At 49.7% G+C, this 10,955-nt stretch overlaps 1 long non-coding RNA gene across 2 annotated transcripts; it reads left to right on the top strand.

The window, feature by feature from the left end:
• Positions 1-4,308: 4,308 nt before the first annotated feature.
• LOC134475735 (uncharacterized) lies at positions 4,309-10,637 on the top strand. Of its 2 annotated transcripts, XR_010046959.1 has the most exons (5): positions 4,309-4,506; positions 4,901-7,086; positions 7,204-7,273; positions 7,529-7,731; positions 8,356-10,637. It is a non-coding gene; the product is annotated as an uncharacterized LOC134475735 (long non-coding RNA). The 2 variants fall into 2 exon arrangements; XR_010046957.1 differs by having other exon boundaries at positions 7,529-10,637.
• Positions 10,638-10,955: the final 318 nt, after the last annotated feature.

Here is a 10,955-nt window from a genome sequence, read left to right as displayed (position 1 = left end):
GGCTCCATCATTTAAAACTTTAGATCACAAGGCTGGGGTCCTGCTATTACCAGGGAACAGGGGACAAGGGCAGGTCCCCCAGAAGCTCCTGTTCTGTGGGGCCTGGAGGTGCCCACCAGCTCTGCACAGTGGGGCAAAGGTGGGGTGCAGGAAGACACCAGCAGCCCAGCCTGGAGGCGGGTACCCTGCAGCTGCCCCAAGGCCAGGTGTATGATGGGTCACAGACGCCAACGTCACAGTTTGCTGTTCTTGGTGGCGGCTCCACAGAGCAGGAGGACCTTGCTTGCAGACAGAGGCTGGCATCTGAGCCCTCTCCAGGACCAAGCGACACTGCTCAGAGGGCCCTGTCTGCCAGGAGCTCGGCCAGCAGATGTCTCCAGACCTGAATTTCTAGCTCCACAATCCCAAGCTGAACTGTGTGTCAATTTTTTTGCATCCCGTGGGCAGGAAAAATCTTGCCTACCTCTTGGAAGAACACAGTGACCTCCGATTAACGGGGCGACAACATGGAACCAGTAGAGAAATGTCACCCTCCAATGCCTGGGCTTTGCATTTATCATTTCTAGGCTATTTGCATAACAGAATCATTTGTCCCCATATACATTTTTTAATTAATTAATTAATTAGTTAGTTAGTTAATTGAGATTTTGGCACCATCAGGCTCCTATTGGGCAGTGTGATCTGCCCCTAGCACCACTGCAATTTTTCTTTTCTTTCTAGTATCATCATGGCCTTAGGCTTTTTGCAAACTCAGCCAGTTCCAAGTTTAAGTCTAATCACTATTTGCTTTCTGACGATCAAAAAGTAAAAGTAAACTAGGGTCACTGCTGTCAAGAAATTTAGATTGTGTTTGGAAAAACAAGATTTAATTTAGACCGAAAAACACCCCAAACTGCAGCGAACGGAAGGACGTGAGGTGGAGCGGAGTCTGTTTTGACGCAGAGTCGCTGTGGGTGGACGTGCCTCCCACAGTTCTTTGAATGTGGTAGGCTAGGAAATGTATTTTCTTTGCAGTGAAGACCTGAATCCGGGCCACTGCTGGACTCAAAGCCACAGCGGATCTGTCGGAGGAAGGGCGCACGGTAGCAAGCTGGTGGGGAGGAGACTTCCTCTGCCCAGGGACAGACAGCAAGACCAGGACCCTCTGTGGACCCATGTGAGACCTCCTCTTTATGTGAAGGCTTCGGGTACCTGTGGTGAATAACAAACTCCCAGAGAGCTTAGGCGAGGATTGTTGGCTGAAAACAAGAATCTGGTACTCGTGTAGCTCAGGGGGCTGGGTTGACTAGATCCCCTAATGGGTTCCTGCTCAGGGTTTCTGGTGTCCGGTTTCCATGGTGATAGCCAGGTGTGGCTGTGGCTGGCGTCATCCCGAAAGCATCTTGGCTGTTGTGTGACCGTTGGTGTGAACCTCAGCTGGGCTTTGAGCCAGGACACATTTCTGCATTGGACCAGCTCCTTCACCCTGTGGTATCTGGGTTCCGAGAAGGAGCGGGACGTGGCAAGCATGTTTTCTTCTGGCTGAAGCCGGACACTATCACCCGTTTCAGAGACCATGTTCAAGGTCAGGGACATGGAGTGCCACCTCCAGATGGGAACTGTTTCAAAGAACTGGGAGACTTTTTTTTACCACTTTTTTTTTTTTTTTGTCTTGTCTTTTTGAGACAGAGTTTCATTATGCATTGAGGCTGGCCTTGAACTTACTTTGTAGCCCAGGCTAGGCTCAAACTTGCATCAATCCTCCTGCCTCAGCCTCCTGAGTGCTGAGATGATCAGCATATGCCACTATGCCTGACTTGGTGGGGGGGCACTGTTAAACAATAAAGCACTTTTTTTTTTAGTGTGAAGTGCATTGCATGAATGTTCTCATTTAATTCTCAACATGACTTCTACGATCATTTTAAAAGTAAGGAAGTAGCTAGGCATGATGGTATGTGCCTGTAATCCCAGCACTCCAGAGGCTGAGGCACGAGGATTGCTGTGAGCTCAAGGCCAGCCTGAACTGCATAGTGAAACCCTGCCTCAAAAAAAAAAGGAACAAGTCTCAAAAGAAACTAACATTCAGGGAGAGCAAGTGACGTGCTCAAAACACAGCACTCCCAAGCCAAAACCCATGTGCTTAGCCTCTACTCAGCAGAGGGCTCCAAATACCCGAGGACAGAGGGACACGGAAGGGGCTGGGCTCTCAAGGACCCCAAGCAATTCTAGGCTGACCTTTCACGTGAGTCTGGAATGTGTCCACCCATAGACCACAGGCACTTGAGTCACAGTTACCCTCTACCCTTCTCTGAGGTTTTGCTTTTCACAGTTTCGCCTACTGAGGTCAACCACAGGCCAAAAACATTTAGTGGAAAATTCCAGAAATAAACGATTGGTAGATTTTAAAGTACACACCACCAATCTGAGGAACATGATGAAATCTCAAGCCAGGCCTCTCCTACCCAGCCTAGGATGCAAATGGTCCCTTCATGCAGTGGATCTGTGCTGTGGATCCGTGCTGTATATACTACCCACCTGAAAGTCACTTAGGAGCCATCTCCATTACAGACTGCTGTAGCAGTATCAGTATGTTATTATAATTATTCTGTTTTACCAACGTTTTTCATCTCTTCATGTGCCTAATTTATAAACTGAACTTTATCATAGAAGTATATGTATTGGAAAGATAGCATATGTGGGCTTTGGTACTGGGCTGCATTAGGGCTTTGGGACATATACCCTGCGGATATGGGGGATGGCTAGGTATTTAAATTGCACATTCACTGCAAAGGAACTTAGATATAGGAAAGACACGGGATAGGCTGGCTGTCCTGGGAAGCCTCCATAGTTTGTTTGTTGCTGAGCCTGATGGACAGGTAGGATCTGAGTTACAGAGAAATGGGAGAACGATGGCAAAAGTTTTCTTGTAGGTTCTGTCCTTAGTCCTGGGACAGGGTCAGACCTGGATTTCCATTTGTCATAGAAAAGCCCCTTTTGCTAAGGCAGAACGCCAGGATTTCACTAAAAATAAGTCCTTCCTTCCTTTCATGTCTTCATTTTGGAGACATGTGGTTTGCTGAAAACACAGCGAGTTAAATACCACACACAGAACTTACCAGTGGTTTGTGTTTCTGCACGGTCTGCTCACAGAACCCAGAGGAACCTTCCTTGACGGGAAGCCTGAGCAGCCCGTTCCCACCATGCAAGCATGGATTCGGCAGGAAAAAAGTCCAGTTTCAACTTAATTTTGGCAGACCACATATTTAGAAGGTCAGGACAAAAACTGGCCTTTTGTTAAAACTTTTTTTTAAAAGTTCACTTGGTAAGTGGGGAGAGACTCTTTGATCTTGCAGGTCAGGGCACTGGAAGCTTCAGGCTCTCAAGTTTATTTTGTGGCGAGGTTGCCAGGTTGCTAAATAAAGACCTATAGTTAGGGTGTGATTCTCTGCCCGGCGCTCTGCGTCATTCAGCTCTTGTGGGCGAGAGGGACCCTGTGGTGGGGCAGTTTTCCAAAAGTATCTAAAGTAGGCCCCCCTACAAAGAGTTCTTAGGTTCTGAGAAATACTGCGGTGAAAGGCACTTCCTTTCTTAAAACCAGAGCGCTTTGTCAAGGGAGCTGAGCCCTGCCTGCACTGTGTGGAGGGCTGGAAAGTTGTCCTTTGTGAAGATCAAATAGGTATCTGACTGGTAAGTTCTGTGTATGGTGTGACAGAATACTTCACTTCTGTGCTTTGAGCAAACCACGCCTAACCTTGTGGATGGTGGCATTTGAACCCAGAGGAGCATTCAGGGACCTGGGTTATCTTTGTACACAAAGTACTCACCAGTCAGGCGGAGCAAGTTCAGCCTTCAAGTTCAAAGAAGACCCATCCACCTCCAGCAGGATACTGAAAAACACATTTTTAACTGGAAAAATATATGTGCTTGTTGTAGAAAAAACATTAAACTGAAGAGATAATTTTTTTTATAAAGCCACCCGTTATCCTTTTACCAGAAATAATCTTGCTTTTTAAGTACATTCCCAGAGCTTTGCTGTGCATACATTTACATACCTGAATAGTTATGGGCTCAAACTCTTCCATGTTTTTTGGATACTTGCTCTTAATTAACACATTTCAATATTAATGTTAAATAATACTCCTTTGTAGAGCTACCGTATCTATTTAATGAATCTTCTATTGTTGGAGATGAATGTTTATTATTTTTTCTATTTTAATAATACCATAGTGACTATCCTTAATTATTTTCTTAGGATATGTCTCCAAAAAATGCTTATTGCTAGAGCAACGTTTTAAAACATATGTAACATGTTTGACACTACACCAGGCAGGAAAGATTAAATGTTATAGCAAACACTCCCAAATCTCAGTGGCTTAACATGTAATTCTCTTATGTACAATTCAGTGTAAGTCACCCAGCTGGGACTGAGGTTGCCTGGTGACCTATCCAGGACCAAGAATTGTCCGTATGTTACCTTCCCATTTGCTACACTGTGGAGATATCTAATGGATCCTCTGATTTCAACAGGTGGGTAAAAATGAAGGGAGAGAATGGATAATCAGACATATAGTTTAGGACTCAGACCTTGAAGTGGTTTTTAATAGGTTGGGATTCAGTCACGTGGCTACTTCTAATTACCACGGAAGCTGGGAAATGTGGTTTTCTACATTCATATGCAGAAAGAAAATAAGGGCTTGGTGACTACAGAGCCAGCATTGTCTTTGCCTCAGACTGCAGCCAGTTCCAACCAGCAAAGTTTACCAGTTTATACTTTTATAAGTAGGGTGTAAGAATCCCAATTTCCCTACGCCCTCAATAATTAAAAGCATGACATTTTTGTATGTTTATTTCCATAGCTTTACATATGATGTTGCTGCTTTTCCACACAGATAGCCTGGGAGTACCTCCTTCTGTCTTGTAGATGATCTCTCTGGAAGTCAAGTCGGGAGCCCTGACAACTTTCAGGACACTGTCGCCCAGGCTGGCCTGAGATTCTGGACCTTTCTCTGCCTGTTCTTCTGTTATATCCAGGTGTCTACAGAAGGGGCCACCCTTGTGGAGCCTTTGCCCCAAGCCCCGGACCCCAGCTTCGTCCCTAAAACAGGGTCCCTCAGAGTCCCCAGGAACAGTTAGAACTCTGCATTTTCTGAGCAATCTCAGGTGTATCTGTGCTGACACTATATTTTCACAAGGCAGAAAGTTTAGGGACTAAAACTGGGAGACAAGCTAACAGCTAGTGCTGACTTGGTGCATTGACTTTAACCAACTCAAGTGCTGGTGCTTAGTCCTTTGTTCTCCAACAGAACAACCCTTCCCAGGGAACAGGAAGGCCACTGTCTCACATCTGAGCTGTGGTTGCCTCCTTGTTCTGAAGTGTAGTCGCTGAGAGAGAACCATCTTTCTCGGGACAAAGATGATCCTCTAGGAGGCCTGGCCCCTTGACAGAGCAAGCTCCAGTGAGGACTCAAAATGGCTTCCACTGTCTGTTTGCCCAAGGCCTCCTGAGAACTGAGGGCCTGGCGTGAGAACTGAGGGCCTGGCGTGAGCACTGCGGGGAGCTGCAAAGCAGGTGATTCATGGATTCCCCAGCCTCTGTGTCCAGCACCAGGTTCCTGTAAGCTGATGACAGTTACAGGGTTTCCTTAGCAGCAAACCAACACTGCCCATCCAAGTCCTGTCCTCCACTCCTCCCTAAGAGGCAAGCCGTGGCCTCTGGGCCTCGTAGGTGAATGACTCACACCAACTGTGAAGCTCCTGACCTAGAGAAGGAAGCAGGAAGTGGCTTAGAGATATAAAGAGCACAGCCTGTGGGGGTCACGGTAGAATCACCTCAGAGGAGCCCATGTGCTCTGTACCATGATGCCCTCAGGTCTCACGGTGGACCATCTCAGGGTTTCTCCCTGGAGTAGGGGACAGGAGGGAGTAGAGGGGTGGCTGCTGCTGTTGTAGACAGGCAAGTCAGGCGGAAGATCGCAGGCAGCTCGACAGGCAGGAGGCCCAAGGTGGAGTCAGGATGACCAGGCCTTGGTCAGATAAGCAGAAGCCTGAGCTCAGGAGTTAACAGGCACAAGGTGGACAGTTAAGTCCAGGGGGGTAAGGAGCAAGGTGCCTGATGCCCACATAAGGACTTGTGAGCTTGCCTATGTGGAAAGTGCTTTTTTTCCTTTTCACTTTGTTCTTTCAGTGAACCACTTGGGCAGGATGGGCAAGAGGCACTATAGACGCCTGCTTGCTACATTTCTGAGTTCTTACAGGCTCGTTTCTAGTCCTTTGTAGGCTGACCTTAGCTTCACCCAGAGTGGTGTGGACCCTGGTTGTTTTTTGCTATAAGATCTCCTAGACAGAAGTCCCCAGGGTGACTCACTTTCAGGTCCCTCCTGCCCATTGCAATTAATTCCCTCTTCTTAACCCTTCAATGTCTAGTGTCCTAATTTTGGACTGCCCATAACAGTGGAACATAATGTTTTCTCTTCAAAGTTTTGTTCCTTGACTTTCTAGCTGACATATATGAATTTCATTCAAAAATTCAAAACATTGCAAAGTTGGGCATAAGTGGGCTGATAAACATTGTCTTGTCTACTTCCTCTGTCCTTGAATTAATTCTCTGACTTCTGGAGACACAAACCCAGGTTACACTGTTACACCATAGAGTCAGTGGCCTCTCTCTAAAGGGAACCCCTCATTGGGCCAGCGTGTGACTCTGTACCCCATCTTTGTAAAACTGACCCCAGACCCCTTCTGGGTGTTCCAGGAAAGTTCGAAGCTATCATACCTGGGTCCAGAGAGGGTCCCTTGGGGAGCCCACCCCTGCGCTCAGCATGGCCCTGTGGGGTTCTGGCTGCAGGAAGGGGGTGCTCCTGAGAAAAGGACCGACCCCCCTACCAGGGGAGGCCTCCCTGGGGCTTCCCGTTCTCCATCCTGGCTCTCCTGCAGGTCCTCTCAGAGCCCCTGACCCCTGTTCCAGAGCCCAGCCCCATATCTTCCTGAGGAGGCAAGGAATGTCTGCTTGGGTTTCACGTGTTCCCACAATACCATGGGCCCAGGTAGCCTGTGTTGAGTCCTGAAGACGCCCAGCTGTGGCACAGTACAGGAGGAGCCTGCTCAGAGGTCAGTCCTGCCTTCTGGTCTCTCTGAGCACCATCCTTGGATCACCAACAGCAGAATCATGGGACGGGGTGAGGCTGTTACAAACAGTGGTCTTTGGCCCCCTTTGCAAACCTCCAGGACCTAAACCTCTAAGGGGAACCCTGGACTAGAAGCACCACCTTCCCCCAGGCGGCCAGCACAGTAAAGTGTAAGTACCTTCCTCCAAAGCGGCACTGCAAGCTGGTGCATATCTAGGATCCCAGCACCCTGGGAAGAGGGTCGCGATTTGTACCCAGCCTGGGGAACTTAGTGAGACCCTCTCAAACTAAAAAGTAAAAAAGGGCTCAGGATGTGGGTCAGTGGAAAGGCCCTAGGTTCAATCTCCAGTACTACAAAAACAACCAACCCAAACAAAAACAGCTTCCTCTCTGCCAATCCTTGTCTCATTCTTTATCCTTCCCAGGAAAATAATTTGCTTCCCTTTAACTTTTTGTGACCTCTGACAATGAATCTGAAGAAGAGGAACCCGCTTACATAGGAGACATCTCCTGTGGCTCAACCGGCCAGCGGCCTCTCCAGCTCCATCAGTGGCGGATTTGAAGAATACCAGCCTCGGAGCACCAGGCTGCCTCCGCCCACTTTTACACAGGCGTGGTGCCATTACCAGTAAGCGCTTCTTCAGTCTTTTCTTCTTCTTTTGCAGGGTGGGGGTAACAGAGGATTGAACCCAACTATTTTTGTTGGTGTGAGACAGGGTCTTGCTCTGTAGTTTAGGCTGAACTCACTACACAGCCCAGGCTAGCCTCGAACTCACAGTGACCCGCTTGCCTTAGCCTTTCAAGTACTCGGATTAGAGGCATGCACAATAATGCCCACCTCATATTTTTAATGTTGAACAGGGTCTTAATAAGACCCCAGGCAGGGCTCAAACTTGGAATCTTCCTGCTTCATCTTCCCAAGTCCTTCACTTCTTTTTTCAACAAGCGAAGGGACCCACTACGTTAGGAGGTTGTGCTCCTGGAGTCTTCTAGCACCAGGGCAGTGAAGGCCACCTCCTTCCCCTTTGTGAAGGAGCAGGTTTGGAATCCACTGGGGTCTCCACAAAGAACATGCTGACCCTATGGAAACATGAATGGCCGAGGAAGGTGGGTTGTGAAGATGCTGGGGAAGGGACCAGATGGACCGGTCTCTGCTTACGCATCTTCTCCAGCCCCCTGTAAGCCCTCAGGGGAGTATCATGGCTTGGCTGGGGAAGTGGCTTACTCACTCCCCGACCATCCTACCAACCAGCCAACCAGCCAGTCAACCAACCAGCCAACCAGCCAGTCAACCAACCAGCCAACCAGCCAATCAACCAACCGGCCAACCAGCCAATCAACCAACCAGCCAACCAGCCAATCAGCCAACCAGCCAATCAACCAACCAGCCAATCAGCCAACCAGCCAACCAGCCAATCAACCAACCAGCCAATCAGCCAACCAGCCAACCAGCCAATCAACCAACCAGCCAATCAGCCAACCAGCCAATCAGCCAACCAGCCAATCAACCAACCAGCCAATCAGCCAACCAGCCAACCAGCCAATCAACCAACCAGCCAATCAGCCAACCAGCCAATCAGCCAACCAGCCAATCAACCAACCAGCCAATCAGCCAACCAGCCAACCAGCCAATCAACCAACCAGCCAATCAGCCAACCAGCCAACCAGCCAACCAGCCAATCAACCAACCAGCCAATCAGCCAACCAGCCAACCAGCCAACCAGCCAACTAACTAACCAAAACTAACTAGACAACCAATCTGTCAAACAACTGACCAAGCAGCTTGCTTCCAGCCTCCCCTTCAGAAGGAGAAATAGTCTGGGTGTCCTCACCTTGAGGTGACTGAACATGGCAGAGTCCAGACAACAGAGGGATGGGGTGCAGGGGTGGGGCTTTGTCTGGAGGCTGGAGGTGAGGCTTCATCTCTCCCCCCAGATGGCTGGAGCCCTGATTGGATGAGTTTTGTTGCTGTCCTTGTGGTTCTCGGGATTGAACCCTGGGCCTTCATATGGAGGGAGCTTCATCCTAGCCCTCTGTTATTGGATGACAATGTCTTGCTAAGTTACTAAGTTGGCCAGGTGAGTTCAAACTTTTGACCCTCCTGCCTCGGCCTCCTTGAGTACTGGGATTACAGGTGTGCGCCACAGTACATGGCTGGGACAAGTTTAGAGAGGCGGGTTTTCAAGATGTCTGGATTCCGGGTCCTGCCTTTGTCTTGTATGATGCTAAAGTGGTTTCTTTCTTCAAAATCTGGTCTCAAGATGTTCCATCTACCAGCTAAAGGCTGATGAGCTCAGGCTGACTTCCCGGGGTTACTAGGGAGTTTCACACACTGGAAGGCAAAGCAGGGTCCCTGCCCTCACGAAGCTGAGAGTTTTGTTTTCAGATGTGACAATCCTTACACAAAGACAGTTGACCAGGAGCCACAGGCTTTGAAGGAAAAGGAGTGCAGTAACAGTGTAAAACAGGGATCCAGAAGGCCATGGGAGGAGGGGGCAGGCTGGGTTCTGAGGGTGACTTGTAGGCAATGGGACAGGAAGTCGAAAGGGAAAATTCTCCAATGCACAGAAAACGCGTGCTTCAGAAACATTTTCTGTCCAAGGATAAGACTGACGACTTAGATAGCAGCTGTGGTCCCCATATACACAGTGTGGTGAGACCACTGTTGGCCCCAACACTCTGCCTTTTCTTACAAGTCCCCAGGATTGGCTGAGCAAGTGTTTACCCAGAGAAAAGATTATAGAGTTACCTTACTAAGCTTTGGTCATGAGGTGTGGGAAGAACAATGTGTGAGGTCTTGGGAAGTCACTTCTCTGCTACCTGGCGTCTGGGTGTGATAGCTGGAGGCTGAGCAGCCATCAGAGACCATGTGGATGTCTTCTAAGTCTGAAGGAGCAGCCTGTTTCCATCATGACCACGGGTCTGCCATACACAGGCTTCTTTTATGCAAGATTCTGGCCCTGAGGTCCAGCAGGGCAGACCTTGCCCCATTCTTGCCCCTTCCCACTGTTCCTATGGAGGTGTGAGGGTTAGACCATTCAGGTGCAGTGGAGTCCATACTAACTAGGAGAAGCCCTGAGCATGAGTTTGGGGATGACTGAGGCCCCTCACTGGGTTTTCAGTTGATGAGTCTGTGTCCCCATATCCTGGCCAGTGACATCCCTAAGGCAAGACTCAGGGGAGAAGGTCAGCAGGTCTCTTTGCAAACCTCTGGGTGGACCGGGGTAAATGCAGACCTTCATGTGCTGGGCTGGCTGCACAGGACACAGGCCAGGAAGGGCTGAATTCTCTCCCTCCTCCACCCTCCTGCTCTTGAATCCATGGGCCGATGCACTTTGAAGTTGATGAGCTGCAAGCGTGCTCACCACATGGAATCCCGCCCTGTTGGATGCCAGAGCTCCTGACAGACGGGTGTGCGGAGCAGAAGTCTGTCCCAAGCCGCAGCCTCCTGGACCTAGACTCACAGTGGCCGGGCCGGGCATCGTCCTGACTCATCCTCCCTGGGAGACCCCAGCATCTCTCTCCAGCCGCAGGTCACCAGGGCTCTGGAGTGGGGTCCGACCCTGCAGAGGGTGCACAAGCATCCTTTTTCTCGGAAGCAGAGCTGGGGGTGGCCAGCGACCTGTTCTATCGCTCTGACGTTGCCTTGTCTTTAGGGGACTGGGGGGCAGCAGGGGGTGGAGGCAGGAGATCACAGGACCCAGCGGGACCCTGGGCCCGGCTGCCACTGGTTCCCGTCTGCTCACCTGGCCTGTGTCCTGCGGCAACAGTGTCCCACAGTGGCAGTCTTGCCAGAGGCTGCTGGGGCACGGGGACATTTTGTTCAGCAGAGGGCTCGGCTGTTTTGCACAT

This window comes from Cavia porcellus, unplaced genomic scaffold (assembly GCF_034190915.1).
Source record: "Cavia porcellus strain 051 isolate PalLab524CR breed Dunkin Hartley unplaced genomic scaffold, mCavPor4.1 scaffold_1, whole genome shotgun sequence".
Classification (NCBI taxonomy): domain Eukaryota; kingdom Metazoa; phylum Chordata; class Mammalia; order Rodentia; family Caviidae; genus Cavia; species Cavia porcellus.
This window is presented reverse-complemented; position numbering and strand designations above follow the sequence as displayed.